Here is a 10,666-nt window from a genome sequence, read left to right as displayed (position 1 = left end):
TATTATTATATCTGCAGTGCTCGGGAAAAGTGACATAAGTCAGTTTCCACAAACCTTTTTTGATAATTTATTGACAACTTACACTGGTTTATGTCGATTTAATTTTTTTCTGTATGAATTATTGTAATGGGAGAAATACTTATGTATTTTTTTCCAAGCGAGCAGATTTTCCGTAAGTTGTCAATAAATTATCAAAAAAGGTTTGTGGAAACTGACTTGTGTCACTTTTCCCAAGCACTGCAGATATCTCTTTCCGATTCTGGAAGCAGCTCAGCCGACAAATTGCAATATAGACGCTCTTTCCCTTTAAGGCAGTCCTAATGTACGTCTAGAAGTATAGATGAAGTTTTAAATAACAGGATAGTATTTCAACTCATTCGTCTGCGAAAATATTTGGCTTGCACCTCGCCTTGTTACGTCCTAATTGGCCGCTACTTTTTTTTTTACAGAAACTTTGACCATAAGAAGCAGGAAATTTTTTAACTACTTTCAAGAGAGAATTTTCGAATAATGTTCTAACACCGCTGAGTAGAAGAAGAAGAAGAAGAAGAAGAAAGACGCCACCATCAACTACATCATTACACCAGAAAGAGGGCCAAGACATTCATTTTGTTAGGCTTTGCACTAAACTTGTCTTCAAAAACTCTGCAGAGAAGGGGGCACTGCAGAAGAATCGAGAAGGCGGTAGAACACTGCTATAAACTCCATGTACACAGCCAAGCCGCTGGGACTGCCATCATATTTCTCGGAGACTAATCATAATAAAGTTTTAGACGGGGCGAAGGGGGACTAAACCCAAGGAATATACGTCATCATCTTCACACGAGTGTGTTTCCACGTCATCAAACTTTGAAGTAGCATCGTGACAGGCAGACGGAAAGACAGGTCTAGGAGAAGGCGGTGGTGATGGTGGGTAGTTTTCTCCAGGGAACAGGGGAGGGAAGTTTCTCACACCGAGAAGGTAATAATGCATGTGTAATGATGGCGAAACTGTAACAAATGGGAAGCAACGCCAAGCGACAGCTGTTGTTTTGTTTCATGTTGGAATTAACCAAGTTCTATCTCTTTTCATTATTGAAATGAGAGCTGAGAGACTAAGGTAATAGTTTAGGGTTGTTAATGAATATTTTGTGAGTTTCAAACAGCTTATATGCAGACATTTCATCTTAATTTAAACAATAAACGTGTCAAGTCTCTTTTGTAAGTATGGCACATGGCTTTTAATAGAGATTAAGTGTCTTTTTCACAGTGTACTGTAAGCACCAAAGTATGGATATATTCTCAGTCAGAGGAATATTAATAGTGACAATTATTTTTATTCTCAGTCAATAGTAATTATGCTCACTGGTGTGTATTTCAAATCAGTCGCGAATTTATCAGTTCATAACGGGAAGAATTTCTGAGACGGATTTAGAAATGTATGACATAATAATAATAATAATAATAATAATAATAATAATAATAATAATAATAATAACAATAATAATAATATCAATGGTCTATAAATATGATGTTATAAGCCTAAGCATAACAAGAAAATGTCAACTTTCGGCCTTAAGGGCCGTATTCATAGACATTTCGCAGCACGCGCTACGAGCGTACTAAGCTAGCCCCGTCTATCCACTGGTTACTAGTACAGAATTCAAATCATATCCTATCGCTAACACTGGTTAATGAATACGAAAAATGCTGATAATCCACCGAAAGCCCGCGCTAAAAATGTCTATGAATACGGCCCTTAAAGTTTAAAATGAATAAATTATAAGAATATTGCCATTCTTAAGTCCTAAGTTTTCAATTGATCCCACTTACGGTTATGGGGACTAGAACAGAAAGTCCGTTAGATGCTTACTTACAATTTAATGAAGCTGACATTGTCTGGGATGTTTTTTCGCAACGCGATCCTAAGTAAATCCTTAAATTCCATTTGTTTCGAATGTCAACCATTTCACTTTCTAAGTCAATCCCTTTGTCCTCTTTATATTTTCTGAGTTTGACCCGAAGACTTGCACTACACCCTGAGGTTTATTATACCGAACTCATTATGGTATGATTGTTGAAGTCCTTAAAACAGCATTCCTTTAAGTACGTGATTCACTGCTTAGTACCATTTTATCGATTCAGCTACGGCATTCAGATCTGACCGCGTCTTCCTGTTGCTATTCTGCAACCTTCTCAGATTGATGGCATGTGTTTACAAATCATGTACTGCGCTCTGTTGTTTCCTACAGTGACGTGAATATTGCAGTACCATAGATACTATTGTGATTCACCTATCGTGAGAGCTATGCAGAGCTCTAGTAGATCCCTGGTCTGCCGCAGTCCGCTGTGAGAGCCTCTCCGCCTCCGTGGAATCTATGCAGCTCCCATCTGTAGGCGAATCACGGCACCACGTCTGATGGACCTCCTGATCGACCTCAAACTACTGAAGATGATCCGAGCTTCAACGCCGAAAGTTCCCATCAATTCTACTTCAAGTAGTGAGGGGGAAACACTCGGTAAGCCTCCCAACCAGGTGACATGCCCCAACCAGGATTTTAACCCGGGCCCCCGGTGTTTTCACGGTTAAATATGGTAACCTTTACTCCACAACAATGAACCTGTGTCCTCTTAATGGAATAGTTTCTCGGCCACGCAAAATAAATGGTTTTATTTGTTGAACGAGTTTCATTCAGTTTTCAGTACTGTTTGCAATACTTCATTGTTCAGTTGAACTAGAACATTTTCTATCATACCTTCACACACTCGTTTAAAATCATATTTTAGGATAAAGGCTTTATGAAAATTGTCATCAAAATGTCCCCTGAATATTTCACGGGCTTTTTAAATTAACGCAGTGTATCTGTATCTAAATTCTGTAAAGAGACTTTGCTTTGCCTTCCCTCTTTTGGATGCAACAAAACGGACACGCGATAGTAGCCTACACACCTTCGTCTTTCTTGCTGTAAGCCAAACATGGGAATTTGTTAAACCAAACGTGCTAAAATAGTCTAGACGTCCTATTCTAGTGTCTTTGGAAATGTGCATTCTTTACCTGTAACTCATGGATCTGTTACAACCTGATATTCCATCACATCATTACATATTTCTTTCTCTACTAACGAACACGAATACAGTAAATCATGAGCTGTCAAACTAGTGCCATCGCTTTCGAAGCACATCACAGATTCCACTGTCACAAAAATACTAATATTCTTTCCTTCATCTGACGTATCACTACAGCACTTTTCTTTTATTTCATTATACGACTTCTTGAAGAATCTACAAGATGTTTGTTTGAAACTTAGATTTAGGTTTTTTATCAACTTTTTAAGAACTATTGTATATACTTCGCCTATACCAACAGGTCATTTCAGAGAATTCGAATACACTGACCACTGAGAAGTAGCTACTGTGCGTCGCAGTCAGGAAGACAGTTTCTACGGCCAGAGCTACTGTGCTGATGGCTGTTAAGAAATTCTATCACCCCGTAGTGGAGTAGTCATATCATTATCTTCCGAGATCAGAATTATTCTTCAATCCCGATTCATACTCCTTTCACTCTTAAAAGGGCTTGTATGAGGAATAACAACAAAATAACTATGAATTGTTCCAAAGACGCAACAATTCTTTGTCCCACGTTTTGGTAAAATATCCATGAAATAAATAGGAGGGTCTATACACTTGGATACTGCACGCATTGTATTCTTTACCTAACATAATTAGGAACTTAAAATCCAGACGTTTGAGATGGGCAGGGCATGTAGCACGTATGGGCGAATCCAGAAATGCATATAGAGTGTAAGTTGGGAGACAGGAGGGAAAAAGACCTTCAGGGAGGCCGAGACGTAGATGGGAGGATAATATGAAAATGGATTTGAGGGAGGTGGGGTGTGATGATAGAGAGTGGATTAATCTTGCACAGGATAGGGACCGACGGCGGGCTTATGTGAGGGCGGCAATGAACCTTCGGGTTCCTTAAAAGCCATTTGTAAGTAAGTAAGTATACACTGGGATCCCTTCCCTCTGTATTCGCGCATATCCCAAACATTTTATAGGCTGCAAAGTCGTTTGTGTTAGTTGTTCGAAACTACAATGTAAATATTTTATGCATGTATTTTTGACTGAACGGCAGTATTCAAACTCAATGGGAACAAATTCTTGACACAGGATCTCTCAGAGTATGCCCGTTTTCTTTGCACAATTTAATAATTTCTACAGAATTCACAATTCTTACCAGCAACTGCAGGTTACCGCACCATTTCATTTTCACACGGAGATTATTTCCTCGAAGTTTCTACAGAAAACGTACATACTATGGAACATGCAACCGTGAAAACCCAACAACTTTTGCCAGGAGCGCTGCATCAGCGACAGGGTTCTCGTAAGTCATGTAATGTAATATAGCATTTATTTATCTTTAAGTACAATACAAGCAATTTCGCAAAGTTGAAATTTTAATAAAGCAGTGCAAAGGCTATTGTTTGTTACTGACGAGATGAGAAACCTTATGAAGCGGCAGTGAGAAGTATGTTAGTGATATCAATACTTATATTATGTGACGCAGTAGCGATATTATTAATTAAAAAGTATACATACATACATAAATGTTCTGCCCATGGGCAGGCATTTCACTGCAAATCCAGCATTCTTCAATCTTTCCTATTTTCTGCCTTCTTCTTAGTCTCCGCATATGATCCACAATCTTAATGTCATCTATCATCTGATATATTCTTCTGCTCCGAACTCTTCTCCCGTTCACCATTCCTTCCAATGCATCCTTCAGTAGGCAGTTTCTTCTAAGCCAGTGATCCATCCAATTCCTTTTTCTCTTTCTGATCAGTTTCAGCATCATTCATTCTTCAACCACTCTTTCCAACACAACTTCATTTCTTATTCTGTCTGCCCTCTTCACACACTCCATTCTTCTCCATATCCACATTTCAAATGATTTTATTCGTTTCTCTTCATTTCGTCGCAATGTCCATGTTTCTGTCCCATACAATGCCACACTCTACACAAAGCACTTGCAGACTTTTAAAGTTTCTGATAATTACTCTTCTGCTAAGGGAATGAAAATTTAAGGTATTAATTTTTTAATTCGTAGTATATTAAACAATTATTAATATTTATTTTATTAAAATAATTAATATTATTCAATTTTCATATTCATATTATTAGTGTACTAATGTTTTCTGCATAAGTAATAACTGTGCTACTGGATGCTTACCTGAGCGACCTATATAATGATCAGCACCCTCAATCAAGAAGATCACATTCCTTCCGCTCGTCTTCCTGAGTAATCAATAACAGTATAGTTTAAAAATATATTACATATTTATATTGCACGAATCAACATTTAAGAATTCAATTGAATATAAAGAATGCTTCACTAACCACCAACTGAGATACGGACCTCACAAAACTAGCTACTTTCGGATCAGCTGGACACCATGAAAACTGGAGACCACAGAGGACGACGAAAAAAGAGAGAAAACATGATGATTATGATGATGAAATTGAAAGACAACACAATATATGAAGAAAAAGTGAAAATGTGAATGAAAATAACAAGAAGAAGAAATGAAGTACAGGAATTTATTTATTTATGTATTTATTTATTTATTTATTTATTTATTTATTTATTTATTTATTACGGTGTAGTTAAGGCCATCAGGCCTTCTCTTCCATAACACCAGGAATACAAATACAATAATAGAAATAAACAGAAAAAAATACACTTACAAAGTAAAGCTACACAAGAAATAAAGAGAGAGAGAGAGAGAGAGAGAGAGAGAGAAAGAGAGAGAAACACTATAAGCAAAGTAAAGCCACACAAAAATATACACAGGTTGCAGTCACACAAACTTTAAATGAGTGATTAAGTATCATAATTAATTGTATCCTAATTAACTAACATAAACAAGAAACTTGCAATTTTAATCTAGATTAAAAAAGAAAAAGAAAAAAAACACATATCAATACTTGTAGCAATACCTAAAAAACATTAACTAAGACAAAATTTCCCAATTTAATTTTGAATTGTGATGAAGTCCGGCAGTCTCTGACGTCATTAGGTAACGAATTCCAGAGGCGAGATATTTCTACAGTATAGGAAGATGAGTATAAAGACGTTCTATGTTGAGGGATAGAAAGAAGTGCTTGATGTCGGTTTCGAAGACTTGTAAGAAATTGAAAGCGCGATAACAGATAATTACAGAAATAGCAGGAGAGAGAAGGGAAATAAAATTAAGATTAATGAAAATAATAATCAGACGATGAAACAATAAGCAAAGAATATCGCCTGCCAATGGGGTCGGGATGCTGTGTCTTACAATGCACGTTTGGTTGAGGCTAGAATATTGCTTGTAATAATAATACTGAAAATAACTAACCAAGAAAAATGTTTTCAGTAGTGTTTTCGAATCTCGCACAGTAACAATCCCCATTACAAACCTCTTACATGCATTGAAGTGGCTGTGCTCTAAGGCCTAGACCAAGTTCTACACTAAATATCTGCAGGTATCCACAGTGAATTTCCTCGGCACTTCTTGCACCCCTTTCTCCCCACCCCATCGCCAAAAGTGTACAAATAATAATACAGGCGACCTTACATTAACCTCCTTCCTGCAAAGCAAATTTAACCACCACAAGCGGTTGGAGTTCACCACACAGTGCTCCAATCACCACCGTAAATTACCACTTCATAGAGAAAAGATGTTTTTCTTGCAGTAGCTTAGAGCAAGTTTTCCTTTTAAGCCACTCCCTTACAGTTTAACTTTGCAGTGACATTAAAGATGAAGACTTTTCTCATACACAGCGACGAGACAAAAAGTAAGAATATAAACAAGGTGATAAGCAGAAAACTTATCCAATTTGTCTCCACCACCATCACAACTCCTTCCCCCCAACATAAACTTAACTCACAACCACTACTCCCTCTCCCAGCCCTAACGCCTTCCTTTAACACCCTCTTCAGGCCCCATCAGTATTCTAACTACTTCACGAGAGTTGCCTAACATGCAGGAATTTTGTACTCAGTCTTGAAACACACGGTCACATAAATGCTGGCGTTTCTGGTACCTACCTGCCTTTGTTTCTTATGATGTGTTTTTAAAATAGCCATTAAAACCGCACGAGATCTTATTCCAGTCATATAAACAATTATTCAAATAATCAAAACTTATGTTATGTTATGTTATGTTATGTTATGTTATGTTATGTTATGTTATGTTATGTTATGTTATACATTTTTTACAAACGATCAGTGTGTATTTAATTATTTCTCTTGTTTTCAAGTGTTATTACTTCACTATTACGTACTATCCTAGATCATGTATGTAACAGAACACTCATCGCTATGTTAAAATTGGCAGCACTTTGAAGAGAACAACCGCCAGGATCGCCACCCGTCCGCCGTAAACGAACACGAGATGGCAGTACAGTCGCTAATACAATTCAAATGGGAATTATGACGTGACTCCTTATGAAACAACTAGATGGCAGCGTAGTAAACCTGACAAAAGTTGTTAACGTCAAAGCCTATAAGGCCGCCCTATCTGTTACATATATGATCTAGGGAACTACATAGCATTGCAGTAAACAATTTCACCATTGTTAATGCGAAATTTAATAAAATTAAATTTATGAAATTTGAGGAAAATATAGCTAATACGAAAAGCTAGGAAAAGGTTAGAAAGGGAAGGTAGAAGGAAAAGGACATAAAAATATGAAGAGACGGGAAAGATAAGGAAATGAGGAATAACAGGTGGACTTCAAGAAAATAAGATAACTATAACAGGTTGGAGAGATGATATCAGAATGAAAACCAGGGGGCGAAAGAAAAGGCAAGAAAATGAAGAAGAACAGAAAAAAAAGGCTAAGATAATTAGGAACATCAGAAGGAAAAGAGTAAATGAGAAAGAACAGAAGGAAGACAAGAGAAACAAATGAGGAACAGGAGGACGGATAGAAGCTAACGAAATAAGGAATAGTAGGAGGAAGAGGTAAAGGAAATGATAAATAGGAACGACAAAATAGGGAAGAAAGTGAAGAATAGGAGGAGAAAGTGAAGATAGGGAATGAGAAACAGGAAGGGGAAGAGAAGGTAAGAAAATAAGAAATAGGAGGAAGAGTAGGTAAGGAAATGACGAATATTAGTATGTAGAGAAACTAAGAAAATGAGAAATGGGGGGAGAGAAGGTAACCAAATGAGGAATAGGGGAGGAAGAGAAAGAAAGGAAATAGGGAATACAATGAGGAAGAGAAGATAAATGAGGAATAAGAGGAGAAAGAAGTTAAGGAAATGAAGAATTGGAGTAGGAAGAGAAGGTAAGGAAGGGAATGAGATATAGAAGAAAGAACAGAGTTGAAGCAAATGAGGAGTAGGAAGAGGAAGAGAAAGTAAGGAAATTAAGAATAGGACGAGGAAGGGAATGTTCAGAAAACAGGAATAGGGGGAGAAACAGAATATAAGGAAATAACGAGAAACAAGAGGAAGATATAGTAAGGAAATTACGAATAAGATGACGAAGGAAAGGAAGAAAATGAGGAAGAAGAGGAGAAGAGAAATTCAGGACATTAGGAATAGAAGGGGAAAGAGAAGGTAAGGAAATTTGGAATTGGCCGAGGAAGAGAAGGTAAAGAAATAAGGAAAAAGAAGAACAGAAAGTAAAAAATAATGAATAGATGAGGGAGACAACGTAAGGAAATGAGAAATAGGAGGAAGAGCAGGTAAGGAAATGAAAAATATCAGGAGGAAGATAAGTAAGAAAATGAGGAATATCAGGAGGAAGAGAAGGTAAGGAAGTGAGGAATACCAGGAGGAAAAGAAAGTTTGGAAGTGAGGAGTACATGGAGGAAGAGAAGGTAAGGAAGTGAGGAATATCAGGAGGAAAAGAAAGTTTGTAAGTGAGGAGTACATGGGGGAAGAGAAGGTAAGGAAGTGAGGAATATCAGGATGAAAAGAAAGTTTGGAAGTGAGGAGTACATGGAGGAAGAGAAGGTAAGGAAGTGAGGAATATCAGGAGGAAAAGAAAGTTTGGAAGTGAGGAGTACATGGAGGAAGAGAAAGTAAGGAAGTGAGGAATATCAGGAGGAAAAGAAAGTTTGGAAGTGAGGAGTACATGGAGGAAGAGAAGGTAAGGAAGTGAGGAATATCAGGAGGAAAAGAAAGTTTGGAAGTGAGGAGTACATGGAGGAAGAGAAGGTAAGGAAATGAGGAATATCAGGAGGAAAAGAAAGTTTGGAAGTGAGGAGTACATGGAGGAAGAGAAGGTAAGGAAGTGAGGAATATCAGGAGGAAAAGAAAGTTTGGAAGTGAGGAGTACATGGAGGAAGAGAAGGTAAGGAAATGAGGAATATCAGGAGGAAAAGAAAGTTTGGAAGTGAGGAGTACATGGAGGAAGAGAAGGTAAGGAAGTGAGGAATATCAGGAGGAAAAGAAAGTTTGGAAGTGAGGAGTACATGGAGGAAGAGAAGGTAAGGAAGTGAGGAATATCAGGAGGAAAAGAAAGTTTGGAAGTGAGGAGTATATGGAGGAAGAGAAGGTAAGGAAGTGAGGAATATCAGGAGGAAAAGAAAGTTTGGAAGTGAGGAGTACATGGAGGAAGAGAAGGTAAGGAAATGAGGAATATCAGGAGGAAAAGAAAGTTTGGAAGTGAGGAGTACATGGAGGAAGAGAAGGTAAGGAAGTGAGGAATATCAGGAGGAAAAGAAAGTTTGGAAGTGAGGAGTACATGGAGGAAGAGAAGGTAAGGAAGTGAGGAATATCAGGAGGAAAAGAAAGTTTGGAAGTGAGGAGTATATGGAGGAAGAGAAGGTAAGGAAGTGAGGAATATCAGGAGGAAAAGAAAGTTTGGAAGTGAGGAGTACATGGAGGAAGAGAAGGTAAGGAAATGAGGAATATCAGGAGGAAAAGAAAGTTTGGAAGTGAGGAGTACATGGAGGAAGAGAAGGTAAGGAAGTGAGGAATATCAGGAGGAAAAGAAAGTTTGGAAGTGAGGAGTACATGGAGGAAGAGAAGGTAAGGAAGTGAGGAATATCAGGAGGAAAAGAAAGTTTGGAAGTGAGGAGTACATGGAGGAAGAGAAGGTAAGGAAATGAGCAATACCAGGAGAAAGAGAAGATAAGAAAATGAGGAATACCAGGAGGAAGAGAAAGTTAGAAAATGAATAGGGTAAAGTTAAGGAAGTGAACTAGAAGGGAAGGAGAGAATGTAGAAGGGGAGAGAAATGTAGGAGAACAATAAAAGGATAGGTAAAAGGAGTGAGGAGAGGAGAATGAAAGAAGAAGAAGAAGAAGAAGAAGAAGAAACACTCTAATGGACATAAATAATTCTGATTTTTTAAAGTTACCTTGAAAGTGAATGACATTAGGGAGTTTGCAATAGGCCTATAGCATGAGGTCGGAGAGCCAATAACTTCGTGAAAGGAGCGAATTCTATTATAATCAGAATAAATATGTCTGACAAGATTTCGACGTATACTTTCAGTGTATAATATTACCTCTCACATTTATTTACATAATGGTTTATTCCAGAGAAAGCGACTTGTTTGGTACGAGTCCATGAAACAACACGCCTTCCGTTTTAGTGTCGGCTAGCTGTAATATTTTTAATTTTCAGCATACTTTGTCAACACGAAGCTGCGCCCATGGAGATTATGTATTACCGCGCCTACCAGCGGAC

Source organism: Periplaneta americana, chromosome 12 (assembly GCF_040183065.1).
Source record: "Periplaneta americana isolate PAMFEO1 chromosome 12, P.americana_PAMFEO1_priV1, whole genome shotgun sequence".
NCBI classification, from domain to species: Eukaryota; Metazoa; Arthropoda; class Insecta; order Blattodea; family Blattidae; genus Periplaneta; species Periplaneta americana.
This window is presented reverse-complemented; position numbering follows the sequence as displayed.